Below are 27,469 nucleotides of genomic sequence, written 5' to 3'. Positions count from 1 at the left end.
TACCACCATCGTACTTTGATGGATGGTATAAGCCTACTGCTCAGGCGAATAGAGAACAGCAGCAACTTTTGATATTGGTGACCTGATAGGGTAAGGTTGCTGGACCTCTCTAAACAGGCCTCCAGTCCCCCTTCTTGGACATCTGAAACAAAGTGGATCCAGAAGCAGCAAAGTAGGAATGGGGGCTTGGGATAGGGAAGGGGAGAGGACCCGCATAGGGGAAAAAGGTAGGCGGAATGATCTAGCGGAAGGGGAAGATAAAAGGACTTGGATCATGGAGAAAGATACTGAATGTCGGTGACAATGTAAGAGCGGGGGTGGGGGTATTGGTGTGTAGACAGGAGGGAAAGGAAATCTGAAGGCGTGACTGGAGGGGCGTCCCTCCCTCCAAAGTGACGGGCCAAGGATGATGCTGGTGGACAATCACAGACCCTCCTTGTCTGTCTCAACCTCTGTAGTCAGCAGTGGGTCCGTATGTCCGCCGGGGTTGGGTGCTGTCAAAGACATATGGGATATACAAGGCGAGTCATGGCGGATCTGGGTCAAGAAAACGGGCCCATACAGCAGAGAAGAGATCCATGTGGACAAGAAGGCGGTATGTAAGCTGTTTGTATGATTCTACTTTATGCACTGCAGACAGCCAGTCATCCCAAGAGGGCAACCATGGCGATCTCCAATGATGGAGGATGCAAAGTTTGGCTGTGGTCCGTGCAGTACTGAACCATCTGTGGACGTGGCCGGAAAGGGCAAAGTGGCAAATGGGGGTGGCACAGCGCCAGCATCAGAAATGATGGCGGAGGCCTTAAGCTGCCAGCTTTTGTGGTGTCCAGTATCAATTTTGGATCGTTTCAAAGGGTTGTGTGACATTACAACGCATGCTTTTACCACGCATGCTTTTACAATGCAGTTTTTACAACGCATGTTGTTACAACGCATAGTGCTTAGGGGTGCTGGATAGTGAATAGTTTAATTTACTATTCCAACTCCAGTCCCCGTGGATAGTAGGGAAGGTGTTGGATAGTAAATTAAAATCTATTCCCTATCCTAGAGAGCCCCCCAGCGCTATGCGTTGTAATGACATGCGTTGTAATAGTTGTGTCGTAAAGGCACTGCGTGGTAAAAGTTGCGTTGTAAAGGATGTTTCCCGTTTTAAAGAGGTAAAGCTTCATCCTGGACTAGTGGATCCCACTGTCCAGTACCTCTACTAGTTCCTTCCAGTCCTGCTCCTTGTAATGTGCCTGGAGCCACCTCTGCCATATGTCACAGTGGATGGCCAGGAGGGGCCACAAGTGCAGGTGTTGGACTACAGGATTACAGCAGCCAAACCTCATTCCCTTAAAGGAGCGCCGGAGAGAGTCAGTAAGTCGCCATGGTCTGGTCCAAGAACACTATGAGGCAGTGTCGAAAATGATCATATCGTCAACTTTGTGAGTGAAGGCAGTGAAATTCCTCCTATAAGGCTGAAAATTACTTCACAGCTCCATCTGCTACAAAGTTTTTCAAGTGGGGAATCCCAGACGTTGCCATGCCTCTCAGAGCACAGGGCCGCCCCTCAATCCGTATGGCGGCATTATTCCATACGGGGCATGCAGATGTATTCGGGAATTATATTTCAGCAATTTGTGAGCTCCGTTCCATAGCCCCACCATTGTTTGTATGACAGGTTTGTGAGGAGATGGTGATGAGGTTCAGTAGCTGTAGCGGAGGTCCAGACCAGGGCCGCAGCCAGCCACATCCCAGCTCTCAAGGAGGATAACTGGGCAAATTGCAGTGCCATATGGTAGCGTTAGATACTAGACAGATTCAGGCCCCCACTCCGGCAAAGGGCAATCAATTTAGATGTGTCTAAGGGGGTGTGTATTGTGCCCCAGACAAAGGAATGTATGCCCTTGACAGATATCTTGACCAAAATGTAAGTGAAGCGGGGTACCACCACCATTTTCAAAGCCTGTAAGCACCCCCACATGGACCGGTAAAAGTGGTTTCATTTGGCATAGTCTTCGGTAGTCTGAGAGATGGGCAGATCAAGTTTGAGAGAGATTATTCCTTCTGGACTACTCGGCACAAGAATACCCTCGTACTTCAGATGTCATTATAGCCACCTGTTTGCCATAGCTGCTCTGGTCATACATTTGGTCATGGGTAAAGCCTCACTCTTTTCCAGATTGAGCTTGTCCCCGAAATGTCTTTAAAATCCACAATAAGGGACATAAAGACCAGAAGAGAAGTCTCCGTTCCTCGTTAGAGTAAGATGTAATCCGCATATAAAAACAGTTTCAACTGTCCAACTGGTGTTGGTTTGCCCGAGATACTAAGGGCCTGACAAATGGCATCTGCCAGGGGTTTCATTGCAACCATGATAATAGAGGGGGGGATGGGGGTAACCCTGGTGGGTGCCCCTGTGGGCAGCGAATAAATCTGAGAGAAAGCCTCTGCAATTAACCTGCACTGAGGGGTGGTGTATAGCCACCTGAGTTGTGAAATAACCTCATCACGGAGGCGCGAATTCCGCCGCAGTGCTGAACATTCCGATCGCGGGCATGGCCATCATCAGCACACGACCACCGTGACTCATGACGGCCGGGAGCCGTCATGAGCATGGAAGAGGATAAAGTAGATAACATGTAGTCCTATTCAATGCAGGCGGATGGTTTTTTAGCATCTAACGAGAGTTATAGCCGCTTCTGGCGAGTTCTTGGACATCCAGGGCAGGTGTGCTAAGGATCATAGGTGATCAGGAGACCAGAGTCCCAGTCCCTACCCCACCTGGGACATGGATCAGGGTGGGAAGTACTCATTTGAGACAAGCAGCCAATATGCTGGCGAGGATCTTTGTGTCTAAGTTCAGGAGGGAGATGGGGCAGTAGCTACCGCAAAGAAACTGGCCGCGGACGTTGGAGAGTGGTAGACCGTGGAACAGGCACGGTGAGTTACCGGCCCATATCCTGTCATCCCCCTCACAGTCATGTATTATGCTAGGTTGTCAGTAAAGGGATTTGATCTGCTTTATTCCTAAATGGGATTCAAACGTGAATTTAGTCAACCTATTATAGGCAGGGCTAGGCACACAGCCCTGCTGAGCACCAGGGTAACCTTGCGTGTGATGGTCTCCTTTACAAATACACATAACAGATTCGAGAACGGTTCTAGATGTTGAGAACTTTGTGCTTCATCTAATAATATTTGTATTGTGAATTCACTCTCGGTTTCTCAAACCAGCAACTCTTGAACTGTCTTTCAACACTTCAAATTTCACTTAACTGTTTTTGTTATGCGTGTACCTTCAAAATACATGACCCTAACCCTAAAAAAAAAAACATTGTTTTGAGTCAAATTATATCTTCATGCCAAAACTGGATTATTATTTCTATGTTTATGTTTATGTTTAGATGCTTATAAAGCGCTCGATTGCCGAGGTGTCTTGGCGCTGAGAAGTGTGGGTGGAGAGGACTATTGTGTTCAGGCCTATATGGCTGTAAACAACCAGGTTTTAAGACTCCTCCTAAAGGGCTGAAGGTTAGGTTGAAGCTTCAGGGGGAGCGGCAGTTTGTTCCAAAGTTTTGCTGCACAGTGCGTGATTGCTCTGCCCCCCCCCCCTCATCTCGCCCGCCTTACTTTTGTAGTTTTAATAAGGCCAGAACTAGCCGATCTGAGGTTGCGAATAGGAACATAAGGTGTGAAAAGATTTTGGAGGTCCTCGGCGCCACTGCCATGGATTGCCTTATGCATCAGGGTTAAGGTTTTGAATTCGATGCGCTGCTTGACTGGCATCCAGTGCAGCAGTTTGATGCCGGCCGAGTTGACTGACCTCTGGGGATTCCCAGCAGGAGTCTCGCTGAAGCATTTTGCAGAGACTGCAGTTTTTGCTGCTGGTATTTATCGATTCCCAAAAATAGGGCATCGTAATAATCCAGTTTGGATAGGAAAAGAGCGACCATCACTGTCTTTTGTAGCTCTTGCGGGATATAGAGGAAGATTTTTCTCAGAGTTTTTAAGAGAAAAAAAAAACACGATAAAATAAGGCTATCTATCTGGGGGCCAAAATTCAGTTTACCATCGAAAATGATCCCCAGGTTTCTGACCTTCTCTACTGGAGAGGGGCAGTCTCCAGCTTCCGTGGGCCACCAGGACCGATTCCATAGGGGCTGGCCCGACCCGAACTCCATCTGTGTTTATTTTCAGATAGTTCTGACTCATCCAGATCATAATTTGGCTGAGGCAAGTGTGGAACCTGGCTGCTGTGGTCTCTGGCCAATTAAGAATGGAGATGAGGAGTTGAGTGTCATCGGCGTACGAGACCAGAGCAAAGCCGTGCCTCCTAACGAGATTAGCCTGAGGGGTGACGTAGAGATTGAACAGAGTTGGGGAAAGCGCGGACCCCTGCGGAACGCCACATGGGAGTTAGAAGTTGTCCGACTTCAGGCGGTCCCAGAACAACCTCTGCTCTCTTGCTTCCAGGAAGGAGGACAGGAGAGCCAGAGCGGTCCCCCCAATCCCTATATTGCACAGGTGTCTTCTGTAGCACAAAATCCTATTGGACTTGAAACGGAAATTGCTTTTTTTCTGACTTCTCCTTCATCACAGCTCCCTAGGTGTGTCTTGTCGAAATCCGATATGGCATAACTAAGCTGAACACACATATTTCTTCAGATTCATCAGTTAGTAGCAAATCAAAACGTTCTTTTAAATGGAAAGTGCAAAATAACCATAACTGCAGAGTGGCACACTTAGGATTATGAATGTGTTAAAGCAACAGAACATGGGGCAGCTTCAGCCAAGTGATTGCTTATTATTTATTTTGATCAGTGACAACAATTTCTTTAATGAAAGGAAAATCTACAGTCTTTAGCAGATGTACTCTCTTCGGGTTGCTCCTCTTCCAGACCTCTGCTTATGTGTATAGATTCCTGCCAGTACACACCAGTTCTGACAGATGTCCCTTTCTGAAAAACATTAAATACACAATACAGTGAGGTCAGAGACAGTAATGCACTTAAAGGAACACCGCTTCTATTTTTTTTCTTTACCTTTCTAATATTTAGATTATGTGGTGTATTTGCTCGCTCCATTCCAAACTCTATGCTCAGCATTAAGAGAGTTTCTTGTTCTATCACAATGTACAGACATTTATTAGACCATTAGAATGTTGAGAGTTCCACTAAAGCTGAGTGGACACAGTTGGAGAAGGATTAAAACCTATTGTTATAGTTCTATTTAGCAATACGAGTTAATATCCTACTAAGTGGGTTAAGCAGATTTTGGTGAGTGGGGGACACTAAAGCGCTGGTATTCCCGATGCTGACCGGTATTTCTGCACCACAATTCTATCATTTACAATTTGTCTTACCGGAATGGGAAGCAACCACACGGTCCCGGAGATACCATAATATGGAGCAGCTGTCAACAAGGAGTCCTTGCTCTTCAATGATACTGAGATACTTAACACCAAATAAATAACAATGTAACCACTGATAAAACTAACTAGGAGATTACTTGTTCTTTACTGCAGGAATATTCATAAACAACGTACCAACTCGTAAGTGGAAACAACAGAAAGGTATTGTTAGGGTAAGAATGCTGAGGCACCGCCAATCAAACTACTGAATCTGCAGGGTATGATGGGATATGTCTGCGGCTGGCCCCCTTAAAGAAGCAGTGCCATGTTCAACCTCATCAGGCTGCTGCCTGTCTACCTCAATTATCCTCATTTTCTTTCATTTACAAAAGATTTGTGACCCATAATAGTCACACAGCATTTCTTAGTTGGCTATCTCTTTTATTAATAACATACATACCCCATTCATCCAATGTAGCCTAAAGATAAGTTGCAATTTAAGATACGTTGAGATAAGTTACTCTCAAGTGGTCTTTTTACAAAATAATGATATATATACATTTATATATATCCTCGCAGCTTCTGTAAACGACGTTTTGGACCACAGAATAACGGACCACCAAGCAGCAAGTAAGTATTCCAGGAAGATTTATTATCTCTTCATGCGGTTCACTTCGGCATGACGCGTTTCGGTTAACAAGTAACCTTATATTATATATGTGTGTGTAAATGTAGATAGATAGACAAGGTTTGTGCAGCCCACTTTTCTTTCCTTGTAAGCACGGTGGTTCCATTTTGGAGCTGCCTGCCTCCTTCCCCCGTGGGCACCATTTCACATAAGGCTTAGTCCTTTTTTAATAATTGTATGCTTTCACTGTTCTCCACTTTGTTTGATTACATTTACATTACCGGTATTCGCTTACCTCAGGGGAGCCCGTGATTATAGAAAAGGGTTACTGGATCCCATTTCAATGTTTATTTCACCCACCTGTTTTTAGCTTCCTCATGCTGCAAATCGCTGTGTTTAGGATATGCACCTGGACACGCCCCTCTTCTATAACTTGCTACTTATTCATCCACACGTGCTGCTTGTGTGCCGAAGGCAAGCCCATCTTCGCCCAGATCACCCTGAGCGCCCATCCCCCTGGCTATTTATACTCTCAGCCCCGAAACACAATATCTATTCGAGAGATGACCTTCTATCCCTCAATGGATTAGGCAAGGCCACTGACTGTCTTTTATTAAATCCAGATCTAGCCACAGACGTCTTGGTCAACAAGTCAAATTACTACATGGGAAGAGTATATGCTTGAGGTGAAGAAGGTTTGGCTCCTATTCCCAAAATATCTCTGTTTTCCAATTGCCTCTCTATTGTGCTGACATACAATTCCAACAGCGCTTTTACATCTAGCTTGACAGAGCAGCTGTGGCCAGACATTATTTTGTTTGAAAAAGAGCTTTCAAGAGTAATGTTGAGTGGGACCACCAATATTTTGATGTACCAGCTGTGTGCTTCCAAAGAAGGATTACCTACCCACCAACAAGCTTTGATCACTTGATTTTCCAGCCGCTTGATCTAGGCTATGTATCAAGGAAAGCTGTTGTGTTTGTCCTTTCAGTTACCCAAATGTCACTGTGATGGATGGAGCTTGCCCTTTAGGGCCACACAGATGCCACTGTGATGCTATTATGACTCTTCTCCTAGATAATTAGGTTGTTTGCTCAATAATGCGGGGCATTGTTGGTTATGGTGGCAAGACAATGACCAAGGCTATAAGCTAGATCAGCTTATTATGAAAAGTTATGATAAACTAAGTGGGCCTAGCTTATTTATTGTGAAAAAAGATATGCTAAAGGCAATAGGCATTTAAGGGTGGGCTATCGTTATAATGTGCAGTGAGGTATTTTATTACATAAAAGCGCAGTTTTCCATCGGAAGCAAAGCTTTTAGTGTCCGTTACCACCTCTGACAAACTTTGGATTTAGAAGGTTTCCACTGTGATAAACCTTGTTAGGCCCTATTACGAAATCTAGTATTTTGATTTGGTCACAGTTATATTGTTTATTTTCAAATTAGGTTGTTGGGAATCTTATGCTCAGTACAGTAGACCTCAGTTGGTTATGGTGATAATGATGAAGCATAGAGGCCTGATTGGTTCATGGTTAAAAGATATGTCCGAAGCCATAGGTATGATTACTTTATTATTAAACATTATGACAGAAGCAATACGCTTGGCTTATTTGTGAAAACATTTGTTAAAGCCAAAAGGCCTTTTACAGTGGATTGTTATCAGGCTGTTTTACAGGCTGTAGACAGGTATTTTATTACATGAAATCTTGCAGGCAAGGGTTTTGGTATTCATCATCCCCTATGGTAAACCCTGGAAAGTGAAGATTTTCAGTGTGCTAATCCTTTTTAGACCCTTTTGAGTGGGTTGGATATTGTACATATTTGTAATTTTAGAACTGTATCCATGATGGATGCTAGCATATGTGCACTTCAATAAGCCTGTGTTGGTTGTCAAGCCAATTGTAAGGGCTGTTGGCCTTATTGGTTCATTAGGAAAAGTTATGTCAGATTATGTAGGTTTGATTTAATATGAAGAGTATGAGAAAGGCAGTTTAAGGCAACATTCTTTTAGCTGTGGATTATTAAACTGTGGGCTAAGCTCGTGGGAAGGTATTTTGTTGCATAGAATCTCACAGATTATCATACTAGGCAAAGGTTTTGCTGTCGGTAATCTACTCAAACGAACCATAGAGATAGAATATTTGCAGTGTGAAAATCCTTATAAGGTCCTTTTATGAGGGATTTTCCATAGTTTTGACAACTAATTTTGTACAACTTGTGTAATTTTATTACTGTGTACCTGATGGTTACCTTGTAGGGAAGCTTTTGCTCGAAACAGTAGGTCTGATTTGATTATGATGAGAAGTCAATGATATAGCCTTGATTGGTTCATTGAGAAAAGTTATGCCAGTTGCCATCTGAGGGTGCTCTGAAACAGCAGTAATCTGCTGTGTGCTGTTTAAACTGTATTTAATAGGGACTGTGCAGTTTGTTTTTGGCAAGGAGAGGAGGTAATGTTGTATTCAAACAGTATTGTTGAAGGACAAGATATTTAGGCCCTTACCTGCAGTCCAAGTCCAAAGTGTGAATTGAGCCCATCTGTCTCCTAGGAGATTTCTGAATAGAGCAGCTCCCCAGTCCCAGGCCCAACCCCGATCAGCAGACCTAGGACTGGTGATTGGTTTTCCCAGTTCCAAGCAAATCTGAGCCCTCCTCTCATTCCTGCCCAGGCCCCTTAAGGCTTTGCTGTGTGCACCCCAAATCATTCTCCTCCATCTTCGGAGCGGCAGCCTACATGTGCCCCAGATTGCAGTGAGCAGAGTCCAGGAAGTGGTAAGGAGGCAGACTAGTGCTGTCTCTTCCCTAAAAACGATTTTCCCAACCTGTGAGTGCATCATCTTTTCTTTTTTAAATTTCTTGAACTGTCTTCACCTGTGGTTGCTACAGTTTAAAATTGTACTTTTAACCTGCCCGTGATTGCATAATTTATCACCTGTTTTGTGTTTAAACTTGTGGTTTTTCCTGCCTGTGACTGCTTCCATTTAACCTGTTAAATTATGGGGTTTTCAGTCTAAACTCTGTAGTCTTTCCCTCTCATTCTTGTGACTACCCGTTTTTCTCTCTAATCTGTGCTAAAACCTGTATGTTAAGCAGTGCACACCCAGCCACCATTTTGTGTTAACAAGTCAGTGAAACCAGCCCCCCTTTTACGCTCACCCCCACACCCCCAGCAACAGGGATATTCTACATCAGAGGGTGCTCTGAGACAGCAGTAATCTGCTGTGTGCTGTTTAAACTGCATTTAATAGGGACTGTGCAGTTTGTCTTTTGGCCAGGAGAGGGAGTAAAGTTTTATTCAAACAGTATTGTTAAAGGACAAGTTAGTTAGGCCCTTACCTGCAGAAGTCAAAAGTGTGGATTGAGCCTGTCTGTCTCCTAGGAGATTTCTGAATGGAGCACCAGCATCTAACTCCCTGACCAGCAAACCTTGTCTGAGGTAGCTGGGACCTTATATAGTATGTTGTTTGGTTAATGTGTACACTGATTGGTGGTTGTATCTGATGTTTCTATTGGTTTAGGGTTAGTGTCCTCATTGGTTGGGTATTTAAGGGTTCTGATTGGTTTTTGGGTCTGTGATTCAATCAATGTAGGGTTGGGACTAGGGCTAGGGTTAGGATTTCTATTGGAAGTAGGGACTAGGGTTTCCTGTGTTAATGAGACTTGGGGTGGGATTAGGGCTTGGGTTAGGCCTTTAATTGGAAGTAGATATTAGGGCTTCTGGTGTGATTGGTTTCTGGACTAGGTGTGGGACTAAGAGTAGGGTTAGGCTTTCTATTGGAAGTAGGGACTAGGGCTTCCTGTGCCATTGGTTGCTTGGACTTGGGTTGGGACTACAAGTAGGGCTAGGGCGTCTATTAGAGATAGAGATCAGGGCTTTTTAAACTGATTGGTTGCTTGGACTAGGGCTAAGATTGGCTGTAAGGTCCTGGTCTCCTACTGGTTCCAGATTTTAGGGGTAGTGTTGTGATTGGATAGTGTTAGGGCTAGGGTTCCCATTGGCTGGAGGGGCCACCTGATTACTAGGGCTATGAAAGGCCATGGTTAGGGCGCCTCAGCCCGGCCATCAAGGCTAAGGGCGGAGAGGACAAGGGCAGTTGCCTATTTAAGCCAGTTCGAGACTGGTCGGGACCAGGACCAGAAATGCTGCCCATGTACCCACCCCACACCATCCACATCCACAAACAGAGTAACACATTCATACCAAATGTACACCACACACAACCCTATGCACAAACCAATGTACAAGCATACACTACAAAACCAACCAAACCACATCTATACACCCTTCTATCCCAACTACCACACATACCCACCAAAACCTACCAACAGTACACAATTCTATCCTATACCACTTTCCAATCCACTCATCACTAACACAACGCCATTCAACTCCATACATAACTACATCCCATCCAGACACATGCTTACTGTTCTAATAACTCCTAACAGACCACCTTTTATCACTAACAAACATATAATCAGCCTTCCATCACTTATCCAACCAACACCCTCCTCTTCCTTCTACCATAATAACACTAACACACAACACATACACTGTACACCACCACACTTTCTAATTCTTGCAACAACCCCGTCTAAGACAAATACTCTTACCTCTACTTCATTCCCTTCTACACACAACATACACTCTACTCATAAACACATCACTCGCCCAAACAAAACTATACAACCAAATCCAATGCATGAAACAAATATACCAGCACCCCTTTTCACTACTTCCGGAAAAAAAACATATCACGCACACCAGCACAACAAGATACTCAAAGAGCAAAACCTCATAATACTTACCATCACAAAATACAAACATACACACACCTTTCAAACCACACAAAGGAACAAACTCCAATGCCAAGCGTTCTCTCTTCCACCACACCTACCACAGATACAGCCACACAGCAACTCTCTTCTAACCACCTATCATCCATTGGACAATTTAGAACCTTACTACATGACCCACATGCTGTACCACAACCCTTGACTCATACATCTTCTGCCCTAAACACACCCAAACAATAAAAGTAACATGTCACACCTCACAACTTCACTTCCCTATGTCTACTGCACAACAATGTTACACCACGAAAACAACACAGCACACCAACTCACTCTCAAACACCATCGCCACCACACACACACAGACCCATTAAAATGTCTTCTTAGCATGCTTGATGAGGAACATGATACAAAACAGCTACACAATACTATCCTAATACAGCTAATGCCAGCACTAAAAACACACCTGCTACAAACCCACACAATACTGATCATTCATCTACAAAACAAAGTCTCACTATCACCACAGGCCATTCTCTAAACTGTCTTCTAATGAACGCTTGATCCTTCTCTAAAAACAAACATCATATCTACTACCTTCTCACAGATGCAAAACCAGACATAACTGAATCATGTTTGGGAGATGATATGGCTCCAGTCCTGCATGAAGCCGTTCCTCTAGGCTATCAAACAATCACCCAAAATCATATAGGCAAAAAAGAAGGTGGTCTAGCTGTTGTGTTCAGGCAAACATTACATATCACTAAAGTTGACAACATCTCCAGAAAGAATTGTGATGCAATCCTACATCGTCTTCCTCCTTTAACTTCCTGCTCCTTTACAGACCTCCACCTAGCAAGGCAACATTCCCAGACACACTTCTAGACACAGTTTCAAACCTGATAACAATACACTCCAACCTATGCGTTCTGGGTGACCTTAACATTTGGTTTGATAAACCCAATATGACCCATCCAAAAACAATAATCACTGGCCTAGACGCACTGAAACTGCATCAGATTGTCCACAAACCCACACACACCGCTGGACATATCCTAGATGTCATTTTTGCTAATACTGAACTAGTTACCTTTCAAACTATAACTCCAGTCACAAGGTCACACCAGCACTTGCTTGCTTTCCAACATAAAACAACACTAATCGACTCGCCTAAAACTACCTTACCTCCATCCACCTATCGGCCGTGGAACAAACTCAATTTGGAACACTTAGAAACGCAACGAACTTCCAGTACACATCTGGAAACAATACATTCTGTTAAAAAACTATATGAGTGGCTACAGGAAGCTTTTGATATCCTGATACCGCTCAAAACCACACAACAGAACAAAACAGAACAAAACAAAACAAGCATCGGCATAGCCAATAGGTCTCGCCTGTGGGACCTTATAAGTGTTTAGCCTTGCAGCACATTATCACCCCCGGGCAGATTTCTGTAATGGAACTAGTATTTACGTAAAGTGCTTTGATAACTTCATTCGCGCTACATAATGCAAAAAGTAAAAAGGAATGAAAGGAGAAGAGCGGTCAGATTTCTGAGGAGGGGGAGCGAAAAGATGCACTCTGCAGAGTTACGCTGTGCCTATGTTTGGTTTTTCTCCACAACAGTTAGGGTAAAATGCTTATTGCTAACGTTCTTCTGTTTTGTTTAACCAAAAGCATGACCATCCGGTAAACAAATGGTTAAGCATCACAATGTAGTTATTTACTGAAACCCCAAGAGGATCGTTCACTTCCTCCCCAAGACATGAGTGGTCTTTAAGGAGCTTTAACTACTGTAGCAGCTACTTGTTGCTTTTCAGGGTAGGCTTGTTGGCCAAGGCCCACTCATTAGATGGTGCTGACGATTCGGCTGAAAAGTAAGATGTCACCGTAATTGATTTTGTTTTTGTGTTTTAGAGAAAATGAAAGCGCACTCTTGAGGAGGTGGGGTGGAGGGGACACGCCTTCTAATGAAAGCGGCAAGGACTGGAAATTAAACCTGACCCAAAACAGATGGCAGGCTGCGCACCGCTACTGCTGACTCCTATTATGCCAGTAGCAAATCAGTACCAAATCAGAAAGCTGGCTCCTATTATGCTAGTACCAAATCAGAAAGCGAGCACAGTATACAAAATCAGGAGCGGAATTGAAAGGAGGCGAAAGTGAGCTATCCCAGTGTGCAAGTGAAGGCAGGGCTGGAGTATGCTGCATCTTGGTGCAGAGTAACAGATTTTTATTGCAAACCAAATGAATGTTAATTAGTCCGCCGGCCTCTAGTAGGATGAAAGGCTGAGCAGATGCGCTGCGGTTCAAACTTGCAGTTGTGAGGTCAAACATAAGCTTAATAGGCTGCTTGCCTTAAAGTTAACATTGCATTATATAATGCCAGTACCAAATCAGAAAGCGAGCACATTAGAGAAAATCAGGAGCCGAATTGAAAGGAGGCGAAAGTGAGTTATCCCAGTGTGCAAGTGAAGGCGGGGCTGGAGTATGGTGCTTCTTGGTGCAGAGTAACAGATTTTTATTGCAAACCAAATGAATGTTAATTAGTCCGCCGGCCTCTAATAGGATGAAAGGCTGAGCAGATGCGCTGCAGTTCAAACTTGCAGTTGTGAAGTCAAACATAAGCTTAATAGGCTGCTTGCCTTAAAGTTAAGATTGCATTATATAATGCCAGTACCAAATCAGAAAGCGAGCACAGTAGAGAAAATCAGGAGCCGTGTGTGTAAGCAGAGGCCTCGCTACCTCTGCCTCGGTCACCACTGTCAAAACATGATTCTGCTGCCTTCCTCCTTCTATAAGTCAACAGCAATGGGCCTAGCATGACAGCGAATTCACAAGTTTCTCAATGCAAACAGAGCATTGGCAGGGCTGTGCATATGCATGTGAAGGGAGGGTTGGTTAAAAAGAATGGTGTGAGAGAGAAGCGGGGGCAAGTGAGCACTGCAGCGCAGCCAAAGCGAAAATTAAAAACAGATGGTGACATGACCCCGAACAGATGGCGCCCCTGCTCGTAACCGCAAGCCGTGGGCAGATACATTTCCTGGGAAAGGTGGGACATGCACCCGCCTTTGCCCAATTGCGTGCTGTCTTTTTAGAAAGACGCACGCAAAGCCCAGGAAATGCTAAAAAAAAAAACACACGCACAAGCATATGAAAAGTCCAGAGTGATTCCAAGACGTCGTTTTCCTAGAGCAGAGCCTGCGCACTGCGCTAGACTCGACCTACAAAGAGCCTTGGAGAAACATAGAAAAAAAATACATAAAACAACAAATTAGAAAGCTGCAACGTACCTGGCTCAAAACAAACGCCAAACAAGACAAACTTCACCTACAGAAAATTAACAGATTATACAAGTCCGCTATCAATAAAGCTAAGAAAATGTACTATTCAGACAGAATTCAAAATGCTAAGTGTGCAAATACAATTTTTTATAAAATACTCACTGAATTTCGCAAACCTAATTGCCTAGAAGGAACTCATACTGTTACAAGATTTCACAGACAAACTGGCAAATCATTACACGGACAAGGCAGACACATTGGACTCGTACTTAAAACAGAAACAAAGCACTAGCACTAACCCTTGTACAAAACAACAATCCAAGAATACTCTAACCCATCCATGAATTTATGGACCTGGTGAAAGTAAGCAGATCCGCCGGCAGCCCTTCTGGCCCCTCTCAACCGCAAACTTTCAAGACAATTCTTTTAACAACCTCTGCTGCCTCTCCAGTAAGAAGAATCATCAACAATTTTTTAACTACTGGAATATTTCCAGAAGAATGCAAACGGTCACACATACTCCCTTTACTGAAGAAATCAAGCCTGGACCTACTGAACCCTGACAACTACAGACTCATTACAAATGTACCTTTCCTGGGCAAACTGATAGAAAGAGCAGCATTCGCCCAGATGTCATAGTTCATTGAAGAGAATGACATACTTTCAGACTACCAAACAGGATTCCATCCGGGAAGAGGCACTGAATCTGTCCTCCTTGCCATCTGGGATGACCTGAAGAATACAGTAGACCGCAACAGGGTTGCTGCGCTACTCCTCTTGGACCTCTCGGCTGCCTTTGACTCGGTTGACCATGACACTCTGAAACAAAAACTCAATGAAACCGGCATAGAGGGAACTGCTCTAGACTGGATTGCGTCCTTCCTTCGAAACAGAACTAATGTCATCCATACCCCACCTTTCTCGTCCAAACCATACTGCACAAAAGCAGTATGGCTTTCTTCATAACGTTGCTTGGACTCACCCTGGCCAGACGCTCCTCGCGCAGCCGAATTAACTCTGCCGCTTTGGGGGTTGACTCGTTCCCGCCCTCCTCTGACGAGATAGCCCCGCCCATCTGGCTACTTAACCTCCCGCCCTCCCACTCGCCTAAAGACCCAGTGATTGCGACTCCTCTGAGGCGGAAGCCGGAGGTCTGTTAGCAGAGATTTTAACCTGCTTTGCTTCTTTTTAAAAGTGTATTATTACTGTGCTTAGAAAAACTTGTGCCATTCTTCATAACGTTGCTTGGACTCACCCTGGCCAGACGCTCCTCGCGCAGACGAATTAATCTGCCGCGTTGGGGGTTGACTCGTTCCCGCCCTCCTCTGACGAGATAGCCCGCCCATCTGGCTACTTAACCTCCCGCCCTCCCACTCGCCTAAAGACCCAGTGATTGTGACTCCTCTGATGCGGAAGCCGGAGGTCTGTTAGCAGCGATTTTAACCTGCCTTGCTTCTTTTTTAAAAGTGTATTATTACTGTGCTTAGAAAAACTTGTGCCAACGTTGCTTGGACTCACCCTGGCCAGACGCTCCTCGCGCAGACGAATTAACTCTGCCGCGTTGGGGGTTGACTCGTTCCCGCCCTCCTCTGATGAGATGAGCCCCGCCCTTTCCCACTCCAATATAACACACACCACTTCCCGTACGCGCAGCGGGTGGGCGCGCCAAAGGCAAGCCCGTCTGCGCCCGTCCGCGCCCTGAGGCACCCGGCAGCCAGAAACTCTGCTCAGGCCATGTCAACGCCCCATAGCCCAATCACCTACTCCTCTGAGGAGCTTTATCTACTCAACCGCCCCCTCCCCTCTTGTTCCGCTTTGGACTGCTTTCTCAAACCGCCACTTAAATGCCCTCGGTGTCACTTCACTCTGTTGTGCAACCCAGCACTGCCAGTGCCACCAATTCCCCCATACAAGTTCTGGAGCATTAACTGTCGATCTCTGCCTAAAAACAGAGATCATATATTCGATCTATTAGTCTCCTCTCAGCCGGATGCCTTGTTTCTAACAGAAACCTGGCTCCATTCGAGCTCCGGCCCAGACGTGGCTAGTGCCCTGCCACCTGGATACGTTATAGTCAGACAGGATCGTTCCACCGGGAAAGGTGGTGGGATAGCGATCATTTTTAAAGAAATCTACTCCTGCTCACTTAACGCTGCCCCCTTCCCTAACTGCGAAGCTGCTATATTCAAGTTAGCGGTCTCCCCTCAACTGACACTATTGGGCATTCTCATCTATCGCCCCCCGGATAAACCCACGCAGTGGCTGGCCTCATTTGCTGAATACGTTGCCCCACACGCTCTGAAGGCAGCCAATTTTACGATTTTAGGAGACCTAAATCTCCACCTAGAAGATACACAGAATTGCCTAAGTAGAACGCTCTTATCCGACTGCGAGGCTATAAATCTAACACTGCGTAATCAAGAACCAACTCACCAGGCTGGCCACTTACTCGACCCCATTATTTCCAATATTTTGTTTGATTGCACTTCCCCTGCACTTCCCCTTGACTGGTCTGACCACTTTGCCATCTATTTTACTATGCCTGCGGACACTACCAAGGGCATGCTTCCCTCTGGCCCTATGGGCAACCTTAGAGCCTGGTCCAAACTTAACATTTCGGCACTTAATGCATCTCTTTCTGCCACCTACCCTGATACCAATCTTGGGTGTATCCCCCTGGCTCAGGAAGTATCCTACTGGCTCATCTCCAATATCAATCACCACCTGCCGCTTCGTCCTAGACGACCAATTTCTCATCTTACTCCTGCCCCATGGTTCACGGATGACTTGAAAGCCATCAAATCCGAATGTAAACATCTGGAGAGATCTTGGAGGAAAACCTACGCCTCGTACGGTAAATTAACCTACCGATCGGCCCTCAAGCGATACCATCAAGCCTGCAGAAAGGCTAAAGCCCTTTTTGTCTCAGACTCCATTGAAAAAGCCATTAACCGTCCGAAAACCCTTTTTTCTATGGTCAAAAACCTAGCTGGCTCAAACACCGCCCCCACGCCTCCAGTGCTGGGAGAAGCGGAATGCAATGAAATCGCGGATTTCTTTATATCCAAAGTCGAAACCATCTACAACACTCTGTCTTCTGTCCCCTCAAAGCCTCTTACCGGTTCCTCCATCATGGACCCTTTGAGCCCATCACCTCAGATCTCAAACTGGCCTTTGTTAGATCCCATCTCACTACTCACCCACATGACGAAGGTCAACTCGGGCTCCCCCTTGGACCCAATCCCCATGAGCATCCTCCGCCAGCTCTCTCCTGAGGCTCTACTAGTTATCCAGGAGCTTCTGAACTCTATAGTCCCGTAGGAATAGAAAAGAGCCCTGGTGGTTCCACTCCTAAAAAAACCCGGGGCAGACCCCAAGATACTCGCTAACTTTCGGCTCATCTCGCTGCTCCCCTTATTCTCAAAAATCCTGGAGATCAATTAATCAATCAATCATTACATTTGTATAGCGCACTACTCACCCGGAAGGGTGAGTAGTGCGTGGACTCTCACGTGGACTCCACAGGTTTTTTACATCCGTCCCAGTCAGGATTCCGCCCCCACTATTCCACTGAAACTACCCTCCTGGGGATTACTGAGAACTTACGTTCCTGCCTCGACCAGGGTGAGACTTCGGCGCTTATCCTTCTAGACTTAAGCGCCGCATTCGATACGGTCTCACACCCCATCCTCCTGCGAGCCTTGAGAACGGCTGGCGTGACCGGCCCTGCCCTTGCCTGGCTGGTTTCATTTTTGAATAAACGCACCTTTCAGGTTGTCTCTTCCGGTTCCTCCTCCTCTGTCCTATCATCTGCGTATGGCGTCCCGCAGGGGTCTTCACTGAGCCCTTTGCTCCTTAATATCTACGTGAGACCCCTGGCCACCATCGTGGAAGACGCTGGTCTTTCCCTTTACTCATACGCAGATGATACCCAGATCCTTTTCTCCCTTTCCTCAGCCGCAGTTAATGCTCCATCTGTCCTTAAACTTGGACTCAGCCGAGTGGCTGAATGGATGCAGACGAACCTCTTGAAGCTGAATGGAGACAAGACGGAGGTGCTCATTTTGGGCAAACAGAAACATCTCTGGAGCTCTGTGCACTGGCCTCCAGAAATGGGCTCTCCACCTCTCCCAGTAACCCGGGTTCGCAACCTTGGTTTTGTCCTGGATGACTCGCTCTCGATGCGACACCAAGTGGTTAAGGTGGCCGCCATGGTTTTTTCATCCTGGGTTGGCTTAAGAAAATATTATGGATGCTACCAGTAGGGACCAGACGCTCAGTGGTCCACGCCCTAATCACCTCCCGCCTGGATTACGGCAATGTACTGTATCTCGGAGTCACATTGGAGCTCCAGAGAAGGCTTCAACTAGTCCAGAATTCAGCTGCCCGGCTCCTATGCAAGGTCCAATGGAGATCCCCAATCTCCCCTGTTCTTAGAGACCTCCATTGGCTCCGCATTGCCAATCGTGTCAAATTCAAGGCACTTTGCTTCATGCACAAAATCAAGCAAGGGTCAGCCCCAGCTTACCTCCAGGCTCTTGTCCAACAATACACTCCCTCCCGGCCCCTTAGATCATCCGGTCGAGACAACTTCCAAATTCCACGCTTCAAACTAATGAGAATGGGCGGGCGCGCTTTCTCTTGCGTTGGCCCCAGGCTTTGGAATTCCCTCCCGGCGTCATTGAAACTTGAACCATCTTTGCTGAAATTCCGCAGAGAGCTTAAGACCTGGCTCTTCTCTCAATAACACCTGCGATGCGCTAATCACTGCTTCTTTGGCGCCGGGAGACCCCTTGTGGGTAGCTGTGCGCCCTACAAATTTAACTACAAATACAAATACAAATACAGGGGTCCCTCAAGGCTCTATCATCATGTTGAAAAGTCCATGCTTTTCAACATCTACATGAAGTCATTACCGGAACTGATCAAGCAATTTCCCCTCACATACTATAACTATGCAGATGACATGCAAATACTCCTTCAACTGGAATGCCCCAAAGACATTGGAAAATCCCCAATTTTCAGTTGTCTCAGAGCCGTGGATCAGTGGATGACTAGGAGCCATCTCAAATTGAATGCTTCCAAAACAGAAATATTCACATGTGGCGATTGGAAACATTATGACCCGCTTGCCGCCTGGCCTGATGAATTGGGATCATGCATAACGTATCGAAGGGAGTAAGAAATCCCGGAATGACCATGGACTCCAAGCTGTCGATGAATGCCCAAGTGGACAAACTAGCAAGATCAAGCTTTGTCACTATAAAAACGCTGCAACAAATTTTCCCTCATTTGGGATTTCAACACAAAGTCCAAGCTACCATCTTCCTTGTTCTGTCCAAACTCGACTACAATAGACTCTACCATGGATCAGCTTTAACAACCATGAAAAGACAAAAACGGATTCAGAACTCGGCTGCTAGACTACTCTTGCATATCAAACCGTGAGACCACATCTCACCTGCCTTGAAAGCCCTGAATTGATTACTGGTTGCCAGAAGATCCACGTTCAAGCTAGTTTGTATCACCCACAAAGCAATACCTGGAATGGGAACACTCTTCATCAGTAATAAAATCACCAAACACATTCAACAAAGGAACCTACGCTCTAAAAAGGGCATCTTGCCTCAAATCCCAAGATAGAAGAAAAAAAAACATGGGTGGCACATCCTTCTCTGTTCAAGCAGCCAAACCATGGAACTCTTTAACCCCCAACATAAGATCCACCGACAACCACCTTATCTTCAGAAAGCTACTCAAGAATTGGCTCTTCCCCACATAAGCCCCATTCACAAACAGGAATTTACAGCATATCCCTCTGCATATAAGCATTTATTTTCACTATATATATGTACCTCTCTTTGTGTATTGCTTTGGATAAACATGTACAATAATTATGTAACTCATCTTTGGTCTTCATGCACTTGCTTACATTGTGCATCTATGTATCTCCATGTACTTGGATCTGTGTGTCTGTTACTTTTCTCCTAAAAAAGCATATCTAATGCACTACCCTATTTCTCATCTTGTACCTCTATCAATATCTTTAATCTACATATATTTACCTCCTTTATGCATCTATATACTTTCAATGTACTTATGGATCTATATATTTATCACTTTCTTCTAATTTGGCATTTCCAATGCACTACCCTATTTCTCAGCCTATACTTCTCTCAATATATCCTCTAGCCCAACTTTCTGACTCATCTCAAACTACTTTCTACAACTCTTTCCAACGCACCTCCCTATCTCTCACCCTATACATCTACTCTCTAATTTATCCCAAACCCCATACACTACTATGATCTCCAAAATAACCCTTTCTAGACTCTCTCCTACTCTACCCCTCCTTGCATCATCTGACACCTCTTTTACTATACCGATCCCCCAAAACAAACCTCTCTAAACTCTTCCCTCTGACTCTTCCCCTCCAAAAACTCTTTTTACTTATCCCAAAGCCTTGTCCTACTGCTATGACAAAAAAAAAACCCACAACACATCCTTCACTCTTCTATCCCTACACCGTCCTTTTCAATCATTTATTTATTTATTTATTTATTTATTAATTAATCTTATAGAGCGCGACAGCTACCCATAAGGGTTTCCCGGCGCTGATTGACAGTAAGCACATGATTGATCCTGAAAAGAAGAATTATTGGGCAAACAGCCAGGTCTTTAAGGCTTTTCGAAAACGGAGATGGCACTGCTCCATTCGTAAGTCCATGGGAAGAGAGTTCCACAATTTGGGTCCCAGTACAGCAAAGGAATGGCCTCCCATTCTGGAAAGTCTGAATCTAGGTACGCAGAACAAATGTTGGGAAGAAGAACGGAGTGAGCGGATGGGTAAGTAAGGCTTGACGAGTGCTCGAAGATAGATGGGAGCAACATCAATTTTAATCTTATGCATAAAGCATAGTGCCTTAAATTTTACACGATTTTCGATATTAAGCCAATGAAGTTGCTTAATTCGTTTCGTGATAGGATCATATTTCCGACATCCACACAGGAGTCGGGCAGCAGCATTCTGGACCAATTGGAGACGACGCAAGATCGCCTTGGTAACCCCCAGATAGAGCACATTACTGTAATCCAATCTAGAGGTCACCAAGGCCGTCACAACAGATCTCCGGGTGTCAGATGGCAGAATCCAGAAGATCTTTCTCAGCCATCTAAGAATAGTAAAACAGGTGGCTGAGACTTTATTGACTTGGTCTTTCATCGACAGATCCCTGTCAATGAGAACCCCGAGGTTCCTAGCACGTTCAGATGGAGTAGGTAGAACGCCCATGGTTGACGGCCAGTGTCTCGGACTCCAAAGGTCAGGCTTGTTGCCGAAGACAAGCACCTCCGTCTTTTCGCTGTTAAGTTTTAGAAAATTACGGCTCATCCAGCGAGAAATGTCGCTAAGACCGGATTGCAGAGAGGAAGGTGAAGAAGGATCAGCTTGAGATAAAGAAAAAACAATCTGAGAATCATCAGCATAAGTGAAAAGATTAAGACCAGAAAGCTGTGCAACATGAGCTAACGGAACGACATACAGATTAAAGAGGAGAGGGCTAAGGATAGAACCCTGGGGAACACCGTGAGGGGAATAGTGGATGTTCGAAGTGGAAGTATTTGAGAAGATTTGAAAAGTCCTATCAGAAAGAAAGGACGAAAACCAGAGTAAGGCTTTGTCACAAATGCCAAAGGAGGCAAGGCTATCGAGAAGAATACTGTGGGAGACAGTATCGAAAGCTGCACTGAGATCAAGCAAAATCAGTGCAGCTGTTTGACCCTGATCCAATAATTGGCGAATGTTCTCAGTAACGCCTAGTAGGGTGGTTTCTGTAGAGAAGCCTTGGCGAAAGCCAGATTGGGATGAGTGAAGAAGATTGTTGGAAGTGACAAAACGTGAGAGATGTAGATGAATGTGTTTTTCCAAAATTTTTGAAAAAGCTGGCAACAATGAAATAGGCCGGAAATTGGCAGCGACATTAGGATCTGCAGTGGGTTTCTTGAGGAGTGGAGTAACCATTGCATGCTTCCAGCAATGGGGGACCGTGGCTGAAGCAAGGGAAGCATTAAGCAAAGAGCAGATCACTTCAAGTTGGGAAGATTCAAGCTGGCGTAGAACCGAAATAGGTACGGGATCCATGGGTGAGCCAGATTTGATATTGTTTAAAATTTCTAAGAGAGTGGCAGGTACAAGATCAGGCCAAGTCTGCAGAGAGGCCAAGGGAGGAACAGTGGTAATAGGGGATGACCCAGGGCAGGCAGTAGATTCCTCGAGAGATTTAATATCTCTATAGATTATGTCGATTTTAGATGTAAAATACTGAGCAAGTTCGTCGCATTTCTTACTCGAAAGAGGAGGGGGTATAGCGACTGTCTGTGAGCCGGCAAGGTCTTTTACCACTTTAAATAAAACATTTGATTTATTCATGGCTTCTGTAATCAAATTTGTGGCATAGGTGGCTCTGGTGTGAGCACAGGCCTTGTGGTATAGCTTCAGTTCGGCTTTGTACGTAAGCCCGGCAGCAGTAGAGTAATCTTTCCTCCAAGCCCGTTCTAGTCTCTTACATTGGGCTTTGTGAAGGCGAAGAATTTCATTATACCATGGGGCGGGAGAATTATGGACAACATTTTTTTTGTCTGTAAGAGGAAGACAGATATTTATAGCATCAGAGAGCCAAGAGTTCACCGAATTAGCAGCTAAGTTCATATTATCTAAGTTAAGTTGATATTTAGGCAAAAGATCAAGCAGTTTTACGTTGAGAGCTGTAATATCCAAATTCTTCCAGATTCTCCTTTTAAGATTGAAAGAGGAATTGGATGTGGCCTGAGTCTTATTGGTAGCTACAGTGAATTTAACTAGATAATGATCTGACCAAGGGACAGGTAAGGCAGGAAAACTTGTTATAAATGAGGAGTTTGAAAAAATAGGATCCAAAAGATGTCCATCCCTATGGGTGGGGCCCGTGTTATGTAGAGTTAAATTCATAGCAGCAAGATCGGTGATGCAGCTATCAGCAGCCTTATCATTGGGGTTATCCAAATGTAAGTTTAAATCACCAATGACAAAAAAGTTACTGGAAGATACGAGCACAGAAGCCATGTAATCCAAGAATTGGGTGTACCAGGAATTAGTAGTGCCAGGGGGACAATACATTAAAAGTCCGGTAATAGTAAAATTGTGGTTTAAAGTGAGCTTGAAGTGGAGAGCCTCACATTTGCTCAGAGTAATGGAATCAGCATGGCATTGGTATTTTTTATTGAAAATTATTGCCACACCGCCACCTGTCCTTACAGGACGGTCACATCGGACAATGGCATAGTCACTGGGCAGTGCTTCGGCGATGTCAGGGCCAGAATTATCGTTGAGCCAAGATTCAGTAATGAATAGTGCATCAGGCGCCTCATCAGTAAGCAAGTCAAAGAGATTGCGTTTATGTTTGGGTAGAGAGCGACAGTTATGGCTGATAAAGGTAAAGCCAGGAGGAGAAGGATTGGTAACTAAGTGTTGTTGACTTTTACATAAGTCAGGAGTATTCAATAGGAAAGGGCAATCAGGGCAGTGCAAAGGAAAATTACCGAGCAGATCAAAGGAGTGCGTTATATGCGTATTGACAGATCTTAAGTCAAGTAATTGTTTTCTGGAATATGGGCGCGAAGCCGATGGAAAAGAACCAGGGGTTATGGCCCCGGGGCCCGGTTGGGCGCGGACGGGCGCAGACGGGCACGCCTTTGGCGCGCCTTCGGCGCGCCATCGGCGCGCCCGCTGCGCCCGCCCGCTGCGCGGACGGGAAATGATGCACATTTATATAGGAGGAGGGTGGGAGGGTCTGAAAGCCTAGACCGCGATCCCTGCACCTCCCTAAGATGGCGGCTGACCCCCGGTTCGAGCCGCCACAGCGTTCAATCTGCTGTGCGGTCCGAGGAGGGAGCGGAAAACAGTGTGAACAGTATCACAATTAAGTATGTGCAAATAGGCAAAATTTAAAAGTTTAAAAGTAAGAACACAGTTGTAAAATAAAGTCACACTTTTAACACGCTAATCCGATGTGCAAATAATAATGCTTCCCGGCTTTTCGCCTCAGGAAGAATAACACGCTGGTGTCAATCACCAGACAGTGCAAGTAGAGCGTTTAAATAACAAACTAACATGCTCACTTCTCAAATTCCATATTCCACATTCCACTATACTAACTCACCACTAATCCTTTATGGGTCCCATAATTGGCAAACGTGCTACTTGCCAATAAAGCATTTCAACACCTCATCAGGGTTACAAGCGCTGTGTAAATGCAAACCTTTATTCCCTTTTCTACACCTCCCCTTTCTCAATCCAAATAACTGACTAACATATCCACATATTGTCCTAGTGGCCAAACCTGTCACTGAAATGAATGCGTGATTACTACAGTTCACTGCCTCAAACTCGACGAGACACCCCCTGAGATGTCAATCTCACGCTACGCACAATAAGTATTGGGAACTGTAGGAGCACTTATCCCACAAGGGAACGCATTCTAGCGACCTGATTTTATTGTCTGTGATCATGTGTTTGTCTTCACAGATATTTTCCTTTCAACGAATGGGACGAAAGGATACCTGATCGTGAGTACATGGTTAGACCACAGTGACCAAGGGCAGGGTACACCTTAGCGAGTGTATACCTCCCCGGTCTCGTTCACTGGTACGGACTAAAATCTGCTGTTAACAACAGATGGTTGAAACATGTAGACCTTTTTTACTGCACTCTTTTTTTGCACCTTTTTCACTAAAAGATACCGAAGGTCAATTTAACCAAGTACAGCATCTTAACAACTCTTTTAATATTGTCCAGTTGCCCCAGAATAAATATTTTTAGTGGGTTATATCTGGCCAATTTTTAATGAACACAGTTTTCACTCACTTTCACAACAACAAAATAACCTACTCCACTGTAATCAGGTGTCGTAGCATACCCAGATAGCATTCGGCTATTCGGGTGGTACCCCAATGATGAAGCATGTCACCAACTAGGTTGTTGAGTGAGGGGTCTTCTTAAGAAAGGCTACTTTCCTTTCCTGTCCTCTTTTCCTTATACCACAAAGACAGTGATCTGTCTCTTGGTTATACTCTCCATTCTTGTTTGTTTATATGATCTTAAGGGGACCAGGAGTATCCCCTTCAAAACTGTGAAAATCCCTTTCTCTCTTTTGTGTTTTGAATAACATATCCACCACTCAAATAAATGTTATGTTTACTAATTCAACACTAATCCTTATGCATTCCAGAGTAGCATGCTACTCGCCAAAAAAGCGCTTCAAAACCCCATCAGGGGTAACAAGCGCTATATAAATGCAAACCTCTTTCCCTCTTATATCCCACCACCAACCATACTCTATCTAAATAACTGAATAACATATTCACCACTTAAATGACCATATTTCACTATACTCATTTTCAACACTAATGCTTTATGGGTTCCGGAGCAGCGCGCGAGTTGCCAGAAAAGCGCTACAACACCCATCAAGGGTAATCAATCAATCAATCAAAGCATTTCTATAGCGCACTACTCACCCGGAGGGTCTCAAGGCGCTAGGGGAGGGGGGGTCCGCTACTGCTCGAACAGCCAGGTCTTGAGCTGCTTCCTGAAGGCGAGGTAGTCCTGGGTCAGGCGGAGGTGGGTCGGGAGGGAGTTCCAAGTCTTGGCGGCGAGGTAGGAGAAGGATCTTCCCCCTGTGGTGGCTCTTCGGATGCGGGGGACGGCGGCGAGGGCGTGGCCGGTCGATCGAAGCTGGCGTTTGGGAGCGTAGAAGTTGAGGCGGCTGTTGAGGTATCCTGGGCCTTGGTTGTGCAGGGCTTTGTGTGCGTGGGTGAGGAGACGGAAGGTGATTCTCTTGTTGACCGGGAGCCAGTGCAGGTCTCTCAGGTGTCCGGAGATGTGGTTGCAATGGGGGATGTCCAGGATGAGTCGTGCTAAGGCGTTCTGGATCCGCTGGAGCCTCTTCTGGAGTTTGGCGGTGGTTCCGGCGTAGAGGGAGTTGCCGTAGTCCAGTCGGCTGGTGACGAGGGCCTGGGTGACCGTCTTCCTGGTCTCGGTGGGGATCCACCGGAAGATCTTGCGTAGCATGCGTAGGATGTTGAAGCACGACGAGGAGACGGCGTTGACTTGTCTGGTCATGGAGAGGGAGGAGTCCAGGATGATGCCCAGGTTGCGTGTGGTCTGTTGGTTTGGGTGCGCTGCCTAGGGCGGGGGGCCACCAGGAGTCGTCCCAGGCGGACGGTGAGGATCCCAGGATGAGGACTTCCGTCTTGTCCGCGTTCAGTTTCAGGCGGCTGTTCTTCATCCATTCGGCTACCTCTTTCATCCCTTCGTGTAGGTTGGCTCTGGCGGTGGCGGGGTCGTTGGAGAGGGAGAGCTGGGTGTCGTTGGCGTAGGAGATGATGTTGAGGTTGTGCTGGCATGCGATGGCTGTGAGGGGACTCATGTAGACGTTGAAGAGGGTTGGGCTGAGCGAGGAGCCTTGAGGAACGCCGCAGATGACTTTGGTGGCTTCTGATCTGAATGGGGGAAGTCGGACTCTCTGTGTCCTTCCGGCGAGGAAGGACATGATCCACTCCATTGCCTTCTCCTGGACTCCGACGTTGCTGAGGCGCTGTACTAGGGTACGGTGGCAGACAGTGTCGAAGGCCGCGGAGAGGTCTAGGAGGGTGAGGGCCGCTGTTTCTCCGTTGTCGAGCAGGGCTCGGATGTCATCGGTTGCTGCGATCAGGGCGGTCTCGGTGCTGTGGTTGGCCCGGAAGCCAGACTGCGAGAGGTCGAGGGATCCGTTCGTCTCGAGGAAGGCGGCCAGCTGCTTGTTGACGGTCTTCTCGATGACTTTTGCGGGAAACGGGAGCAGCGAGATGGGTCGGTAGTTCTTGAGGTCGGTGGGGTCGGCTGATGGCTTCTTTAGTAGGGCGCTGAGTTCGGCGTGCTTCCAGCTCTCCGGGAAGGTAGCGGTGTCGAAGGAGGTGTTGAAGACGTGGTGAGGGCAAGGGTCGGTCAGAGATCCGGAGTGGATGGAGTTCATCGTGCGGACGGTGTCTTCGGTGCTGATCGGGGTCCAGGCGCGGAGGGTGGTGGTGGGGGGCGGTGGTTCGGTCGTGGCATGCGTCGGTTGGGTGCTGAAGCTGTTGTGCATGTCCGCGATCTTGTTGTGGAAGTAGGAGGCAAGGGAGTTGCAGAGGTCTTGCGAAGGGGTGATGTCGTTGTTTCCGGCGTTGGGGTTGGAGAGCTCTTTAACGATGTTGAAGAGTTCCTTGCTGTTGTGTGCGTTGTTGTCCAGTCGTTCCTTGAATGCAGTTTTCTTGGTGGTGTGGATCAGTTGGTGGTGTTTTCGGGTGGCGAGCTTGAGGGCAGTCATGTTGTCCGGTGTTGGGTCTCTGCGCCAGGCTTTCTCAAGGGCT

The 27,469-nt window shown here is 46.0% G+C and overlaps 2 protein-coding genes across 3 annotated transcripts in view; both read right to left on the bottom strand.

Moving 5' to 3' along the window:
* Positions 1–4,769: 4,769 nt before the first annotated feature.
* Positions 4,770–27,469, bottom strand: part of LOC147717624 (E3 ubiquitin-protein ligase TRIM39-like) — a 686,221-nt gene continuing 663,521 nt past the window's right edge. The window contains exon 8 of the mRNA XM_086924417.1: positions 4,770–4,943. The gene's annotated coding sequence lies outside the window, so the exon portion shown is untranslated. The remainder of the gene's footprint in view (positions 4,944–27,469) is intronic.
* LOC147717625 (E3 ubiquitin-protein ligase TRIM39-like) overlaps positions 4,770–27,469 on the bottom strand; it is a 356,597-nt gene continuing 333,897 nt past the window's right edge. For both annotated transcript variants that reach the window (XM_086924411.1, XM_086924414.1), the window contains one exon: positions 4,770–4,943. The gene's annotated coding sequence lies outside the window, so the exon portion shown is untranslated. The remainder of the gene's footprint in view (positions 4,944–27,469) is intronic.

This window comes from Lissotriton vulgaris, chromosome 5, assembly GCF_964263255.1.
Source record: "Lissotriton vulgaris chromosome 5, aLisVul1.2, whole genome shotgun sequence".
NCBI classification, from domain to species: domain Eukaryota; kingdom Metazoa; phylum Chordata; class Amphibia; order Caudata; family Salamandridae; genus Lissotriton; species Lissotriton vulgaris.
Note: the sequence above shows the minus strand (reverse complement) of the source record. Positions and strands in the feature narration are given on the sequence as shown.